Source organism: Ornithodoros turicata, chromosome 9 (assembly GCF_037126465.1).
Source record: "Ornithodoros turicata isolate Travis chromosome 9, ASM3712646v1, whole genome shotgun sequence".
NCBI lineage: Eukaryota > Metazoa > Arthropoda > Arachnida > Ixodida > Argasidae > Ornithodoros > Ornithodoros turicata.
This window is the reverse complement of record NC_088209.1, coordinates 31,790,027-31,807,694: the sequence shown is the minus strand read 5'-3', so window position 1 is coordinate 31,807,694 and position 17,668 is coordinate 31,790,027. Positions and strand designations below refer to the sequence as shown.

Below are 17,668 nucleotides of genomic sequence, written 5' to 3'. Positions count from 1 at the left end.
ATGGGACGAAAAACGTACTGTGCGGTGAAGTTCTGTTTTGAGAGTGAGGCAGCAGGTAGAACTTTGCAACCTTTTAGGCGCAGCATATGCGACAACTAGTACCTCCTAAAAAGTGTAACTGCTCTACCCCTTCTTCTAAGAGTGTGACTGCAAGTAGAAGCCGTAATTGCTTTCCAGTTAGCATCCTGGCATCTATGCATCTGTACATCTAGACAACGCGTGTAGTTCCCGAGAAGGCTAAAATTACTCCTTTTTTTCCCCTTAGAGTGTACAAACAGAGTGACGGATGAGAGCACATATAGTATAATTACCGTTGGACAAATTACGTTCTACGTCGCAAAGCTTTAGGCAGAGGTCAATCTGTAATAGTGGGTTATCGCATTTTCTAAATGGGCTATAATCCAGTCCTATGCCCAGGACACCCCATGATAGGGCACCCCCGGTGGCAGAGAGCAATGGGAGGCCGCCCGGCCTTGTCGGGAAAGCGCAGCTTGCAGTTTCCTCCGCGATTAAATCACGAACGAATCCAGTTCCTTTTGCGCTAATCTCAAGATAACCAAATCATTGATTCCGCGAGGTTACATTTTTTTTTGTTACTTTAGTGGCTCTCTAACGTGCTGTCCCGTCGATATGCAACGACACCGCAGTGACGCGCGCGCATAAGTGCAACATCTCAAGACCATCCTGTGGTACGAAACCAACAACACGTGCAACGCCCACAGCAATTCGTTAACGTAACCGCAGCAGCTTTGAATCACGTGATACCGCGAAGGGGGATGGGAAGGGGTCCTTCTTGTCAAAACACATATTCCCCTTCATAAACCCTCCCTCTTTTTCCCTTTCTTCCTTTTTTTTCTTCTTTGTTCTAATAAATATACCCCCCTCCCCTCCCAGAATAAGGACCGCGGCTCTCGGTGTGCATGGAACTCCTGTCGCCTGCGGTTCATCAGCTTAGCATTCACTTCCTGTCCTCACATCGGCCGTGAAACGGTCATCCTTTATGCCCGTGATTGAGAGCTGGCTAAAATCCTCTCATCTGAAACGCACACACAAGTCGTCGTCGTCTTGCGAGCATCCAGTCCATCGGGGACGTATTAGCCCTGATGGACCTATTAGACATGGACCCCGGTCATGCGGAAGGAAGGAAGCGGCCGATCAAACGCACAATGATACTTTTTCCCGCGAAGATCTCCTCCAAAGCCGCCCTACAAAATGACCGAAGCCATATCGGCCAAGGAACGGGGTGCATACCAAATCGCGTATATATATTCGACAGCCTCTTATAGAGCTGCGCTGAAGCCGCGCGGCATGACAAGACTGAGTCACTTCCGGTGGTCAACTTCCGGTACGGCTCCCCGGCTTTTGTGCGCCGCCGGAACAGCGACATATCCATCCATTAGGGGTGATTATAAGCGGAGGTCATTAATAATTGCGGCATTACATTTAGGTTCGGAGTAAAAGGGATGAGGGGTTGAGATTTGTTTGGGGGATTTATTCAGATGCGATGGGCTGTACGGTTGGATGAATTTAGAGTGGGGGTGGTTGAGACGCTTGCATTGTGTGTCCGGTGGGTTGCGCGGTGTGTATTGTGCAATCGTTAAGTGGAAGAGGGTGGAGAGCGTGGTAACTCGTGAATGAGTCGCGATGACATTGTGTTTAGAGTGGTGCTAAAGACGTCATCGAGCAGTGAAAGAAAATTATACAGGGTACCTATAAAAGTACCTATTACTCCAGGTGAAAAAATTCCTGTGTCCGCGTGGATCTCTAACCCGTACGTTTCATTGTGGTACATCTCAAACCGATCCAACATCGCAATCCAAGGTTAGAACCAAAGACCTCCAGATCCCCATGGGAAAACAATCGACGATGGAAGCCATGTTGGGTAAAGTTTTTACAGGTGTAGCTACCCCGTATTTGGATTTATTCTGCCGAAGTTAGTTAGTTACTTTGCATGCTCATGAAACGGTATTGTAACGTGAAACTTCCTATGATAAAATTTAATGCTTCCATGCCCGTTGTCATTTAACACCTACCCTCCAACTCATTGTTTACCTATGGGCCTCGCCGATGCCTCCTATAGGTACAGAAGGCAGGCCTGCTTAATGCCTTCTCTCACTCCTTCGCGCGTGGAGGTATGAAAATCGGGATGTCAGCCAATCGCCGCACATGATTTCAAACACAGGCTTTTTTGTGGCAACCAATGACTGCCCATGCGGCTCGTCTCCATAGCTACCGCCGCCGAAGCACGATTATGATTGACGGACTTCGTTACGTCACTGTTACGTCACGTCGCTGAAGCGACCAGGCTCTGTTTCTAGGTGGTGCTCGTCCGCGGCTCAGCCCTGGAGTTTTAGAAGCATTTCTGCTTGATGTTCATGTCTTGTCTTTCAAGACTCCACTGAATGACGTTGGACCATCCTGTTCTTATCAGCTGTCATGTGCTCGAAGGGCATGTAACGCTTATGTTACAGAAGAGACGATGGAACTTGATAGAAAGCCGCGAGAAAGTCTATGAAGTCTCATCATGTTAAAGGGGTTGTGCGCTTTGATAAGCATGGTTCATGGCAGCGTGTACGCATTGTATTGCTGGCATGCCAGAGTATTAAAAAAAAGATTTCTTCTACTTGTCGTAGTTCTCGAGATACAAGCCCTTGAACAACAATTCGGCGTCGAGCTCTGACGCCAGAGGAGCAAGAGCCTCGGCCACCCTTTTGGTTCTCGTAAGCACGGGAACTCTTCCCTGACAGTCTCACCGGCGGAGGGTCACTAAAGTGCAAATATTTCTCCTCGATAAATTAACGTTACCTTGACATTAACATAAAAGGAACGGCATTCATCCGTTGCGTGGTTAGTGATTTAAGCGCTCGGGAAACTGCAATTTGCGCTTTCCTTCTCAAGACACCCGGCATGGCGGTGCGGATAGTGTGCAAAGTCGTCGCGGGGGAACTGTTCCAGGGACCAATGGGGAGGCCGAACCAGCGTGTCGCGTCTCTTCAGGAGGAGAGAAAGCGCTAATTGTCGGTTTCCTTCGTGCATAAATCACGAAGCAACAGAACGGGTGACTCCTGTTCCTTCTACATTACTCTCAAGGTAACGCATCTTTCATTCCACGAGTACAATTTCTTGCACTTTAGTGCCCTCTTAGGGCACTATGCTGGCCTCGCCCATTTCCCAGCACGGAACCCATCTGGCACCCCCGTAGCACGCTCCTAACCAACCATCATCTCGAATGATATCGTTATCTGCCCTGATTTGTTGAAAACGGGAGGCGTACGCCTTTTGTGTGACACTTATACTGTTCATAATTGTCACAAAAAAAAGGCGCACGTTTCTCGTTTTCAACAAATCAGGGGAAAGAACGATGTCATTCGGGATGATGGTTGGCTAGGAGCGTGTTATGCAATGAAGTTCATTTTTAAGAGTGTAAGGTATTGTGGCTAGAATGGACACTTCTAGGCATTGTAACTAATATCCATGCCGCACGGGCGGTCTTCAATGATCATTGACACCAATGGCCATTGAACACACGCGTGGCGCCACCAAGTGTGTAACGTGTCAACTTCGCAACGAGCATTGGATGCAATGCTCCCTGACATATTGACACGTCCCATCCTAGATGGCGCTACGCGCGACTTCAATGACCATTGGTTTCAATGATCATTGAAGACTGACCATGTGGTAGGGGTGTAAGTCTCGTCAACGGTGGAGTCTCTAAATAAACGACGCGCCCCTACGTCATCGAATACGTAGCGCCGCCACGTAAAGCATGCTTGTGGGCACCTATGAGTCTTATCGGCCTTCTTAGCCTATCTGTCGACGCCTTCTTCCCGCTTTTTGCCAACCAGAGCAAAATATAACCTCGAACCACTCTTCTCGTGTCGTCATATGTTTGTAAACAGGAGGTTGTCCAGAGATTCGCTTCAGAGTAGCGACACTGAGTTCCAAGGGCGAACAGGAGCGCCATCTTGTTTCCGCACCGCACCACCAGCGGCTCTCTTCGGCCCCGAAGGAGCCCTCTTCTAAATTATCTGGTACATTATTTTAACGTCCACTCGTGACAAAGCAACGCGCCACGTTTAGTGATCCGCCAACAAGAGTGACAACTTCCCCTCGGAACCTTGGAACCGTGGCCACAGTCGGGTGCATCCCGAAGCGCTGTCCAGCTGTCCCCCGTAAAGAGACACGCCGTAGCGCAACAAATTGCCCCGCTCATGAATGGCACCAGGTTGCCAACAGAAGGGTCGTTCCCGTTTATCGCGGCTCTTGTCCATTAAAGAGCAACATCATTAGAGTTATCTTCCCCTTGAATGCTCCCGGTTGTTAAGCTTCGGTTATCAAAGAGAAAGAGACAGCAAGCTCGCCGTGGGGGGGCAGCACACGGATGCGCCACTGCGTCGCGCGATCTCTAAGTAATGGAGTGGGAGGGATCCCGCGCAACCATGACTATCGTGGAGGAATGTATATGACGTCAATTAGTTGGTCATTACGGGATTATATCTTTTATGGTACAGGGTATGTTCAAGTTGGCGTCGCGTGAAATGATGTTGCACCACGTGGTGATGTGCGTTTCTAGTCACAGGGCTTAGTTAATTCTAGGCGGTCTCTCGTAAGGCTCTCTATAAGGGGTCAGTCGCTTTTCATATAGTAAGTGTACATATTCATCTTTTGTGCAACGGAGCATGTCTTGATGGTATAGTTTCGTAATAAGTGATGCTAAGCGGTAAGCGGTGGGGGGAGGCAAAAAGGAGCCGGTCTCTCATATACTGGAGAGGGGCCCCTTGATAACGCGGTCCGGCCCCTGGTGGGCAGTGTCGCTAGCGGTGCTGTTTCCGGGAAGATTTTTCTTAAAATCGTAAACTTTGTTTTCTTCGCCGCTTTGTTTTCTTGAGGTACGCCCCAAGGTTACCAGGTCGGAATCCCGAAAAGTCACCAACGCGCCCTGAGAAAAGTAACCAAAAGTAGCCAGTATGCCACACTTGTAGCCAGCTGTGTAGCCAGTGTCCTGAAGGCATCATATCACGCGGAATATAAGCATAAGTCTTCTGTGATAATAGTATAAAACTAAATTGGTACAATAGCACACGCGGTTTAGATTTATCAATTAGCGATTCGGGCCGAAATCTTGAGGGACATGGCACCTTGAGAAAGTGAAAAAAGTTAAAAGGGCCGTCTCGACATGATTAATGTTCTACGTAAAACATGACCAGAGCACGAAACATAAGACTAGCTGCACTGTCTAATCAACGAGAAAGCTTATGGTACTTCGTATAATAAGTCGCGTCTTTACGTCGCGAGAGAATTATGATCGTGGGCGACAACGCAGCGCAGCACAGAAACAAAATAGCCCGAAGGACATCGTACTGGTTCATCGTTCAGGGACGGCCGACCGTAATGAACGCACTGTATGTACTTCGGCATTAGATGTGTCGCCAAGATGACAACTGTCCCGTGTTAGGTACACATAAGCCTCAAATATAAGCGCAAAGAAGTACTCGCAAAGTAGCAAGAAAATAGCCAAGTCGCCATTGTCCAAATTTCGACGCCACGACATTCAGAAAGTAGCCAACGTGGCGCAAAGTCTCCGCGGTGGTGCGGTACCCTACCCCATTGCACGTGGAACATTATATAAAGATGATGAAGGAAGGATGAAAATACGAGAAAAAATGGAAGCGTCTCGAGCAATCCAGTGGACGACAGGAAGTCCGTGAACAGTCGAAGAACCCGACGATGGAGCAAATTATGTTCATAGGGGGCCAATGAGTGAAGCTAAACTGAGCGGTCTCTTGATGATACGACTAAGCTCATCACACAGTATCCGCCTTTGCGGGCAGTAGAGTGCACATTCTACAAGAATGTGTTTGGGTGTTCGCCACGGACACTGCAGGTGGAACAGAGACTTGTGTCACAGCATCTGATCATGCACTTCAATTGTGGTGTGAAAGCCACATTGAGGCGGAGTCTACGCAGGAGGGAGGTAAAATGGTGTAATAAACACGCAGGGAAAGAAAATGACAAATTTGGGTCTGACGCATACATGAGAGATTGAGCCGTGATGTCCCGGCGCCATTGCTGCAGAGCCAAGGATTGAAATCACGCAGCTAGTAGGAGAGTTAATACGGTATCATTCGGCCCTCATCATTTTCGTGGTGTCTAAATTCTGTATGGCGTCGTGTTCGCTTTCAACCTCCAATCAAGAGAATGTTTGAGAAAGTATACTCCACGAAAAGGAATTAAGCGAAATTGAAACAGTCACTGGAAGACGACGATTCCTTTAAACGCGGTCTGCCCGATATCATCTCACTTGTATACGCCTTGGAGCCGGTCAAGCCGTGCGGGCGGTCAGTTCAATAGGTGGGAAGGGCCCAATTGGAAGCGAAGCGTGCAGAATGGAAACGTGTTTCCTGTTTATTGTGCTCTCGGAAAGCGATTACGTTTTTGAATTTAGTCTCCCTTTGTGTGTATGTGATACAGCAACCGTTGCGCTGAAGTGCTTTTCCCTTCACTGCGGCGTCGCGCAAGCCTACGGCGCCTGTGACTTTGACTTGGTGTGTAACTGCGTGTGTGTGTGAAATGACCTTGAATGGTCCGCGGCAGCCGAAAGAGGCTCAGAGAAAATAGGCGCTTTCAATTATTGCATATTTCTGGGTTGACTCATAGCGGCGAGAAAATGACACGCTTGATTTGTTCACGTATATATGTACGAATGTGCCATGTACCCGATGAACGCCGAATTGGAAGGCGCTAGATATTAATTTTTATTAATCGCCTGTGATTTCTACAGCCATTGACGTCTTCTCTATTGAAGAAATATACCGGGTCTTTCAGTTAAATCCCCGGGCTGAGTAATTTGCGATCGGGTGCACCAATCGACGAACTCTCTTTTTTACTGATATCTGTCCGATACCACCTACAAGCTGGGCTCCGTGTGAATGAGTGGGAGGCGCTCATTATTTAAGTAGAAATTCAAATGAGTTTCGTAAACAAGACATAACTTCTAAAGCAGGGCTCTGTCGGCATTAAAAGGAAGTGCCACCCCTTTTGGGACCTTCAGGTGACACCTTTTAGAGAAAAATTTGCCTCCGAAGCGGGTCATTTGTTGCAGTAACTATTTGGGTTCGGTTTACATATTTTTGTCGCGGCTGGTCGCAGTGAAGCGCAAAAGGACGCTCTTCCACTCCCTTATCCACCAATGAATTATGTCCTTACACCAATGAATTGCGTCCTTTTGCGCTTCACCGCGACCAGCCGTGACGAAATATGTAAACCGAGACCAATTAATTTCTGCAACAAATGACCCGCTTCGGTGGCAGATTTTTCTCTAAAAGGTGTCCACTGAAGGTTCCAAAAGGGCTAGTACCGATTTTAATGCCGACAGCGCCCTGCTTTAGAACTTATGTTTTTTTTTTTTTTTTGCGAAACTCATTTGAATTTCTATTAAAATAATGAGCGCCTCCCACTCATTCACACGGTGCGCAGCCTGTAGGTGGTACCGGACAGATACTCGTAAAAAAGAAAGTTCGTCGATTGGTGCACCCGTTCGCGAATTATTTAGCCCGGGGATTTAACTGAAACACCCGGTATAGTTTCTGGAGCCGTCGTTGAGTTGCGTGTTTCGTGAACTTATGGGTAGCCGTAACAGTATCGGGAACACAGGGGAGGTCCTGTCACGCTCCACGGGGCCCATGATATATATCAACGGCCCCACAGGTACGTCACAACTGCAATGTTTATTACTGCAGTTGCTTGACATCGCTGCGGACCTGACTGGAATCTCTGTAACCAGGTTGGAAGTTCCAGCCCACACAATACGCACTATTTTCCTCGTGTGTACTGGTGGCTTCGTAAAGTCTTGTTCGAATGTTCGCGCGAAGCAGGCAAAGTACCCACAGATGACGTCATCCTTCGCAATCTCCTCCCCTCACCACGTCTGACTAGTCAATCACACTTCGCCTTGGAGTGCGGTGCTGTGCCAACCGCTCCTCCCCCATTTTGTAACTTTTTTTTCTGACAAAATAGAAGCAAATAAAAACGCATCTCGTGGCAGATAATAAAGAAATACCACTTTCACAAAAAAAGAAAGAAAGAAAAAGGCTTCCAACGTTATATCGCACGACGTTTCCGAAGGAACAACCAAACCACGTTGTCACGGTTCACGGCTCTTCTGACGTCGCCTTGTCACAGTGAAGAAACCGGAATCAGTCGGATCCGGGGCGGGCCTGGGAATAAGAGGCTCACTTTGAAACCTCCCCTTCTCTTATTTTCTTGCCAGGAAGAACGTTTCGCACAAAACTCCCACGCAACGAACGTTTCGCAGTCATGGCCCCTTTTGTACGCGATGCGACCCTATTTATATAATCGCCCTTCGTGTAGGAAAAATATGCCGAAAAAGCAGACGAAGAGAGACACACACGCATTCGTGACTGTCCGGGGACGGCGCGGTGTCCACTTTTGAGGCGTAATTGCTCTGATTGGAGGTAATGGGCCGTGTACGAGTCTTTCTCCAATATCTTCGCGCTTGGGATGGGAACGATTTTCGTTTTCGGGCGTCTTCTACGTTTTAGCTGGTTTGGCAGAACGTGTTTTCGTTCTTTTTAAGGATGCAGGATGTTGTTTTGGGGGAGAGCGCGTATTATTCGAATGGGGGTCGTGCGCTACGGAGATTCCGGCGCAATTGCTTTGTGGTGCTGCCGCGGAAGTCAGTATACGTAACTCAGTTTGCATGTATATACACTCTTAGAAATGAACTTCACCGCATAGCACGCTCCTACACTCTTAAAAATGAATTTCACCACATAGCACGCTCCAAGCCAACCATCATCCCGGGTGATATCGTTCCCTTCCTTGATTTGTTGAAAACGGGAGGCGTACGCCTTTTTGTGACACTTATGCAGAAATGTTAATTGTCACAAAAAGGCGTACGCCTCCCGTTTTCCACAAATCATGTGAGAGAACGATGTCACTCGGGGTGATGGTTGGCTTGGGGTGTGCTATGTGGTGAAGTTCATTTTTAAGAGTGTAGCCAACCATAATCTCGAATGATATCGTTATCGTCCCGGATTTGCTGAAAACGGGAGGCGTACGCCTTTTTTCTGACAATTATGAACAGCATAAGTGTCACAAAATAGGCTCCGTCCCACATTTGCAACAAATCAGGGACGAGAACGTTGTCATTCGGAATGTCGGTTGGCTAGGAGCGTGCTCTGTGGTGAAACTCATTTTTAAGAGTGTGGTTTGCCTGTGTGTAACGTGTAACGTGTGCACAAGACAATACAGATACTGGGTGCATGCGTATGAGATGTTCGTTAGCTGATGAGATGATTCGCTGCGTATGAGATGTTCGTTAGTGTCGGTCTCGCTGTCATTGACGCTAACTTGTGTGTGTTTCTCACAGGAAAACGAGTGTCTCCTCTCTAACGAGAAAAGTTTGTCGTTCTTGTCTCAAAGCTATAGACAAAAAAAAAAAAAAAAAAAAAAGAAAAGCTACTAGAACAGCACGATGACGACGTTCTGGTGTGAAACCAGACTAGCGCACACGATACTCATGCAAGAACAACCGAAACAAACTGGTTTGGTTGGACTGGTTTGCTTTCGTGTGTATCATAATAAGATAATACAGCCCTGAAAAAACGGACCTTGAAGTCAACACGCAATGCTCACAGATATGTGCATTCCAATCATCAAAATACGGCATTAAAATACGGGGATTTAATCCGCGCGGTCGTCACGTGATTCTTATGTAGGGAACGACATAATCTGTGGGCTCTCTCTAACATCAGCTATCCCGCCGGGAGCAACTTGCGTGCCATCAAATCCGGTTATGCGCTACCAGTCGATAATGCTGTTGACACCTGTTCCGCGAGAGGAGCGTTAACAGCGCTACCAATGGCCAAACTGTGGGCGGGAGTCACTCTGAAATACATAACACCTGGAACCACTGTAGCGTGCTTTATCTGCATAATGTATCCCTCTGGAGCTGTTCGTGCTGAGCGCACGCGATGGCCGTCTGCTCTCTCTGACGGAAAGGAGTGGTCATGTTCTACTTGGATTCAACTTTCCTAGGATGTGTTCCTTGCTTTGCTGCTGCTAGTAACACAGATGCACCGAAACGACTCGACTTCAACGATAGTGAATGTAATAATAATAATAATTATAGCTTTATTACCGTGCCCATTCATGCCACTTATTATTATAATATAACAATATAAAACAATACTACTTATTATTGCTTCAGAAATCACTTGGTGCACTTTCAGAGCAGAACTTCCCAGCATAGCACGTTGTCCGCCAAGCTTTGCCACGAATGATACTTTTAACAATGAGCTTCACTGCATAGCACGCTTCCAGCCAACCATCATCTTGAATGGTATCGTTACCAGATTTTGTGACACTTATGATGTTCATAATTGTCACAAAAAAGGCGTACGCCTCCCGTTTTCACCAAATCAGGGCAGACAACCATATCATTCGAGACTTTATGGTTGGCGAGGAGCGTGCTATGCGGTGAAGTTCATTTTTAAGAATGTAGGGTTACCACTTTTGATTTGAAGGGAGAGAGAGGGACGTACGCCTTTTTGTATCATTTCAAACTCATGCATCCTCATGCATCTCCGCCCTTCATCCTCTATCTATTTTTTTTTTCTTTTTGCTATAGTCGTGACGACACCTACTTCTGTGTGTCCAACAACGGCGAGAACTTTGGGAACTGCGAGAACGTTTTTCTTCTGGTTGATGGTTGGCTACACTCTTAAAAATGAACTTCACCGCATAGCACGCTCCTAGCCAACCATCATCTCGAATGATATCGTTATCTGCCTTGATTTGTAGAAAACGGGAGGCGTACGCCTTTTCTGTGACACTTATGCTGTTCATAATTGTCACAGAAAAGGCGTTCGCCTCCCGTTTTCAACAAATCAGGGCAGGTAACGATATCATTCGAGATAATGGTTGGCTAGGAGCGTGCTATGCGGTGAAGTTCATTTTTAAGAGTGTAGGAGCGTGCTATGCGGCGAAGCTCTGTTTTTATTAGAGTGTACGACACATACTCGCAAACAATGTACGGGTGCAGTGCGAAATCCTGGTGCGCAAGCGAGTTTTCGATCTTGTGGGTAAGAAAGCTACTTCCCTCGGGTGTCAGCCTGTGACGTCACGTCATTCGCCCAATAGTGAGGCGTGCGCTTCATTTCTCTTTCTTTCTTTTCGCGGCTGTACTTGGCACCACCCGTACCGCGACTGAAGCAGAGAAGTCGACCGGTCGCTTTGCTCCCGCGCCGTAGCAGACGAATCTCGGCAACCAATAAAAGAGCTCGGATGATCCGACGTCACAACACGCCGGAAGGAGCAGGGAGTGGCCGCTGCCGCTGCGTGCACTCTTGTAAACTGATATTCTCGGGGAATGCCCGCTTCCCAAAGGAAATATTTTTTGTGATTGTTCCTGAAGGTATAGTATGTTCGTATCACGACGTAGAAAATGTGTGTTCTAGGTGCCTTCCACGCTTTAAAAGGCATGAGACGCCCGTGTTATGTAGATTCCTTGAGCATGTTGGAGTTCAGAACCCTCTGCTACAAGAAGAAAGAGATACAAAACTCCGTTTCGTGTCTATTATATGTATCGCAATTGTGTAAGACTCATAGCCGAATTCTCATCACGCGGCGCTGTTCGCTATATGTTACTATTACGTTTTGTGACGTCACTCTTAGGTGCGATGCTGATTCGTCGGCGTTCGAATACTAATTGAGCAATGTTCTTTGGGATGCACCAGCTCGCGTGACTGAGTGGTTAGCTTGCTGGCCATGTCATGTCGAGACTGTACCCGTGTTCGAATCCCGGTGCCGGCTGTCCTGTCTGGGGCTTTTTCTGGGTTTTCTTCAGACGCTTTCAGACATATGTCGGCACAGTTCCCTTAGAAGTCGACCCAGGACGCATATTCTCCCAGGGTGTTAGTCGTGACGTTGCCCACCTCTGTGAAGCCGACAACTGCGAGCCCTTCCACCACCACCACTACCAGCACCATCACCACCACCACCATCTTTGGGATGCATACACGCTGCTGTGCGCGTTACGATGCAAACGGCTCTAGAGAGTGTTGACTTGGCGGTGCACATCCCAACAATGACCAGTATATACCCTGGCACAACTGCGTAGAGGATTAAAGAGCTCTTAAAAAATGTTTCCTGTTTTTCTCGAAACATCTAGCGACCTGAAAATATATCAGTATTGTCATTTTCGAAAATGCATGCAGAGATTGCTCTATAGCGCCCGAGGATAAAAGATAATATTCTCAAATAACTCCATCCGATATTTTCAGCTTTATATCACGCGCATTGCCTTCTCTCAACCCGTCCATGCGACACACGTAGCAGCGCACATCCGGGTAGGCTTTTATTTTATTGGAAGGCGTGTAAACATAACTGGACCAACTCATTAATAAAGCTACGTTAGACGTATCGTTTGCGGAACTGCCATAAACCAGACAGTGAAGGAGACTGCAGTCTGGAAGCAAAAGCAAAACGATCGAAGGTCTCAACGGAGATAACACACAAAGAACCTTGCAATATGGCGTTCGTTTGCTCTCGACACATTAATTCACTACAGCGTAGTGTTTGCTCAGCTTCCCTGCAGAAGCGATGCAGTGCAATAAAGAGCATCTCTTTATATACTCGTATACATGACAAATGAAGAGCACGAGTGCAGTTTATCTGCGTTCACAACGATATTTTTAGTGATGTTTCAATTTTTCTTTTGGAGTTTCCGTTCCTGGATATCTCGAATCCGGATATGTCCGACGTTGACACGGCTCTATTGTGCACAAGCTTTCTGTAAAGTCCAATCACTTCTCGTGCCTTCGCTGTGACGTGTACCGCGATACACACACAGACACGTCTGCTGGACCTCTAAGCAGTCATTAGGGTTGCCAATGTCCAAGTGGCATGTTGCTGCATGGCCAGAAACAGCGAAGACACGAATTATAACGTAAAACGTGTATACGTTTTTTGCAACCTCGAAAACAACAACAACAACGTAGATGAATGGATGATGATGATGTGGGATGTTTCCCTGCGTTGGGTGCAGGACCCTACCCCATTCCAAAGAGGTTCATATGAGAGGATGACGAGGGAAGGGAATAGAACAGATATGCGCATTTTCTGTGGAACAGTGTGTTCTGGCGCTGTTGTCAGCCTCACAGAGGTGGGCAATGCCACGACTAACGCTCTGGGGGCATGGGCGTCCTGGGCCGACTTCTAAGGGAACTGTGACGACATGCGTCTGACAGCGTCTGAGGAAAAACCCAGGAAAAACCCCAGACTGCTCTCATGCGTTTCCTATAACACTGCGCTCTTCAAAGGTGTAGTCTCTTTCGTCGGATTGATGCAGTATGAATAAAGAGCGGATTTTGGGGCACTAACAAGGGGCGGTCTTGATTGCATAGCACGCAGTACGCCAATCATCATCGCGGATGATATCGATCTGTCTCCCGATAAGCTGAGAAAACGGGCGCACACCTTTCTATGTATCAACTTACCTTCCTATCGGAAGTTAAAACGTTACGATTCTGAAGCTTGGTTGGCCTCGAACGATTTATGCGACGAACAACGCAATTTGTTAGTGCCTAAACATCCGCTCTCTCATTATGAATTAACCTCAAAATGACTTTTTACAACGATCCCGACTGATCTTCGCAAAACGCCTATAGCGGGAACGGCGTTCAACGTTTACTGCTCTTGTTTTCGCCGTTCCCTTAGCGATGAGAATTCTCTCCCCTCAAGCGTCGATTTCGTGTGTACCTTTATTACTTGTTTTATTTCGGCGATGAGAGCGCAATGTGTTCTCTGTAGATGGGGGGGTTATGCAGAGCGCTTGAGCGGAAGGCAGTCGTTACAAGTCACTTTTTCATCGCCACTTGACAGCTAAATCAAGCTTGCTTAAGCGAAGTCGAGCGATGGGAAAATGCGGATTACGCTGAAAGAGTTGAGATGTGCCCTCAGCCGAGACGTGCGGCGCCGGAGACAGAGGAGAAACGGAGCGGCGTTGAGAGGTGCTAAGCATAAGCGCGTCTTCGAGAAAGCCACCGGTCATCCTGAGGCGTGCAAACTGCCGTCCAGGCAATTCCCCTTCACCTTGTTGTGCTTTTTAGAGATTTTTGTGTGCACGCCGCGGAGCAACTGTGACTATGAGCGGCGTGCAGACGTGGACAGATGGAGAGAGGACAGCAGGGAGGAATGGGGGACAGGGAGATTAGTATGCGTCCTGGGCCGACTTCAGGGGGAAGTGTGCTGACATTCGTCTGGGAAGTCTTCGGAAAACCCAGGGAAAACCTCAGACAGTACAGCCGGTGACAGGATTCGAACCCGTGTCACCTGACTCACCTCGCAGTCTCGGCATGGAAAGCGATCATCCTAACCACTATGCCACGGGAGCTGGTACTGCATAAATACCGTATTACACCAACAGGGCAAACAAAACAAAATAATACAAAAATGTAGCAAAAAAAAAAAGCTTTTATCATCAAATATCGATTGATGTTGATGTTGCGAAAAGAATAAAAGGGAGACATTTCGATGAAATTGCGATGCCTCTGAAACGTTGTCGTATTTCACAAATTTCGGGAAGCCCCAATCGCCAGTACATGCACGGGGTCCCTAATTACATGCCCAACACACACACAAGAACTCATCTGTTGTATACTCGAGCAACCCCACTCCGTGCAAGTGACTACCTCCTCAGTCCAGGCTGCTTGTGTTTCGTTATCCTTTCAGAACTAAAACCAAGGCACTCTGCCCAAAGCAAGAAAAAGCATCCGCGAAGAAAGTGCAAGTTACGGAAGCAAATAACGGCCCGGAGGAAGTCGTGTCTTTGCACATAAATCTACGCATATTTTCCTCTGTGTGTTTCTTTGCGACCGAGCCTTGTTTCCCTTTGGCGCCGATCATTTATTAGGACGTGTATAAGGACGTAGCCATTTTCTTGGGAGGCGCTCGTGAAATGTCCCGTGGCGCAGGGGCCTTTTCCACTGGATTGCCTCCCATCAGAGGAGGAAAAAAAAAGCTTCTTGGGTCATCCGCCAATGCTCTATGACGATGAGCTGCCTCAGTCTTTCTGTTGCTATGGCAACCGCGGTGTGCCTTATACTCGTTTGTGCTCTTGTGCGTATAGCAGGCTGTTCGGTGTAAGTGGCTGTTTGAACTTATTTGTTGATTGATATTATTGGATTTGAGTTGGATTTGAGTTGCGTTGTGTTACAGAATGAAGTTATTCTACACTTTTAAAGCAGGTGGTGGTGGTGGTGGTGATGGTGAAAGGGCTCGCCGTTGTCGGCCTCACAGATGTGGGCAACGTCACGACTGACGCCCTGGGGAATGTGCGTCCTGGGCCGACTTCTAATGGAACTGTGCCGACATATGTCTGAAAGCGTCTGAGGAAAACCTAGGAAAAACTCCAGACAGCACAGCCGCTACCGGGATTCGAACCCGGGTACCTCCCAGTCTCGACGTGACATGGCTCTTAAAGCAGAGCTTCACCACATAGCACGGTGAAGGCCAACCACTGCACAGAGTGATATCGTTATCACTCCTGATTTGCGAAAAACGCTGGGCGTACGCCTTTTTGTGACAATTAACGTAACTGCATAAGTGTCACAAAAAGGCGCACGCCTCCCGTTTTTAACCAGTCAAGTGGCAGAACGATGTCATTCGGGATGCTGGTTGGCTAGGATCGTGCTATGCGGTGAAGTTCTGATTTAAGTTCGGCGAGCTCTTTCAGCAGTACCGCCTGCAAGCTGTTTTATGTTCTGTGAAGTTCTGCCTGTGCTGTCTGGGTGTTTTCCCGGCATTTTCCTCGGACGCTTTAAGACAAATGTCGGCACAGTTCCCCGTGAAGTAGGCCCAGGACGCACGATCCACCCTGATAGTCGTGACGTCGACCGCATGTGGGCGTAGCCGACTATACGGGAAGCAGCGGCACCGTCGCCACCTGTTTTAAGAGTGCATATTCGCACAAAAAGTAGGAGTGAAGCGAGCAACCCTGGTGCGCAGGAGAGCTTCCAATGTCGCGCACCAGAAAAGCCTCAACCCCCTCGGCTGCCAATCTGTGACGTCATCTCATCCGCCGAATAGTGAGGCCCAAGCTTTCTTTTTTGTTTTTCTTTCTTTCTTTTTGGCGGTTGTATATGGCGCCGCGCGTTCCGGGTCTGACACAGAGCTGTCGACCAGTCGTCTTGCTCTCGCGCTGTAGCGGACGATTCTCGGTAGCCAGTAAACGCGGTCGGATGAGCTGACGTCACAACACTGGGAGAGATTGCTGCGCCGCAGCACGCGCGCTCTTTGTTAGCTAATTTTCTCAGTATATGCGCGCTTCTCCAAGGAAATATTTTGCGTGATAGTTCCTGAAGGTGGCGTCCAGCGCGTTGCTGGTCGTGCTGAAGGCTGGGAGGTGGTGGGTTCGAATCCTAACACCGGCTGTGCTGTCTGAGGTTTTCCCCGGGTTTTCCGAATACTTTCCAGACGAATGTCGGCACAGTTCCCCCTGAAGTCGTCCTAGGACGCATACTAACCCCCTGTCCCCCACTCCTTCCTGCTGTCCTCTCTCCATCTGTCCACATCTGTACGCCGCTCATAGCCACAGTTGTTTCGCGGCGCTAACACACAAAAAAAGTTCCTGAAGGTAGTATTCACGCGGTAAAAAAGAAATACACAGGGTGTTCTACGAGAGGTATCGTCAAATTCCTAAAAAGAGGTTTTACTTCAGAAAATTATGAAAATACGCTCATATAGGCTTTTCCCGGGGGCCATTTGCATTCGTGTCACGCACTAATTAAGCTAATTTTGTTAATTGAACCTGGCAAAAGTAGCATTTACAGCATGAATTCGGAAGCCTATCGCCATAGCACACTATTCAAGACAAAATCACGGGTCACAAGATTTCTCCAAAATGTTACACTCTGTACGTTGACACGCGTATTGCGTTACATGAGAAATTTCTCTCTATACTTGTGTACCTTTGGTGTTACAAAGTCGTATATATCTCGAGGACCCATCGCGTGTTTTTCATTGCGTATCCCTTTGTGGTACCTTTTGTACCGTGCACTCTTGCAAAGGAACAACACATAGCACGCTGAAGGCTAACTGTTGCACAAACTGATACCGTTATGAACCTTTATTTGTGGAAGGTAATGCAGGCTGTCGTAGGCACCACCAAGTTGCTACACTCTTAAAAATGAACTTCACCACACAGCACTCTCCTAGCCAACCATCATCGCGAGTGACATCGTTCTACCCCCTGATTTGTTGAAAACGGGAGGCGTACGCCTTTTTGTGACACTTATGCAGAAACGTTAATTGTCACAAAAAGGCGTGCGCCCAGCCTTTTTCCACAAATCAAGAGTGATAGACGTATCACTCTGTACAATGGTTGGCTTTCAGCGTGCTATGTGGTGAAGTTCATTTTTAAGAGTGTAGCGTCCTCGGCTGGTATCGAACTCGCGACCTTGAGACCGGGGACGGCACACACAAGAAAACTATGAAAATTGTGGAATGCTGTTGTGGAATGGAATGTTGCCGCTATGTCTGAACCATAAATATTGAAGCCGACGCTGTTATCGTCGTGCTCAGACACAAGGTATCCAACCACGTTCGAATGGAACAAATTGCGAATGCAGACCACTTTGGTCTAGGT

At 47.8% G+C, this 17,668-nt stretch overlaps 2 protein-coding genes across 4 annotated transcripts in view; one reads left to right on the top strand and one right to left on the bottom strand.

Moving 5' to 3' along the window:
- LOC135368626 (dopamine beta-hydroxylase-like) overlaps positions 1-17,668 on the top strand; it is a 352,228-nt gene that overhangs the window by 15,416 nt on the left and 319,144 nt on the right. The gene's annotated exons all lie outside the window — the stretch shown is intronic.
- The window catches only part of LOC135369457 (barH-like 1 homeobox protein), a 36,161-nt gene that overhangs the window by 11,483 nt on the left and 7,010 nt on the right, over positions 1-17,668 (bottom strand). The gene's annotated exons all lie outside the window — the stretch shown is intronic.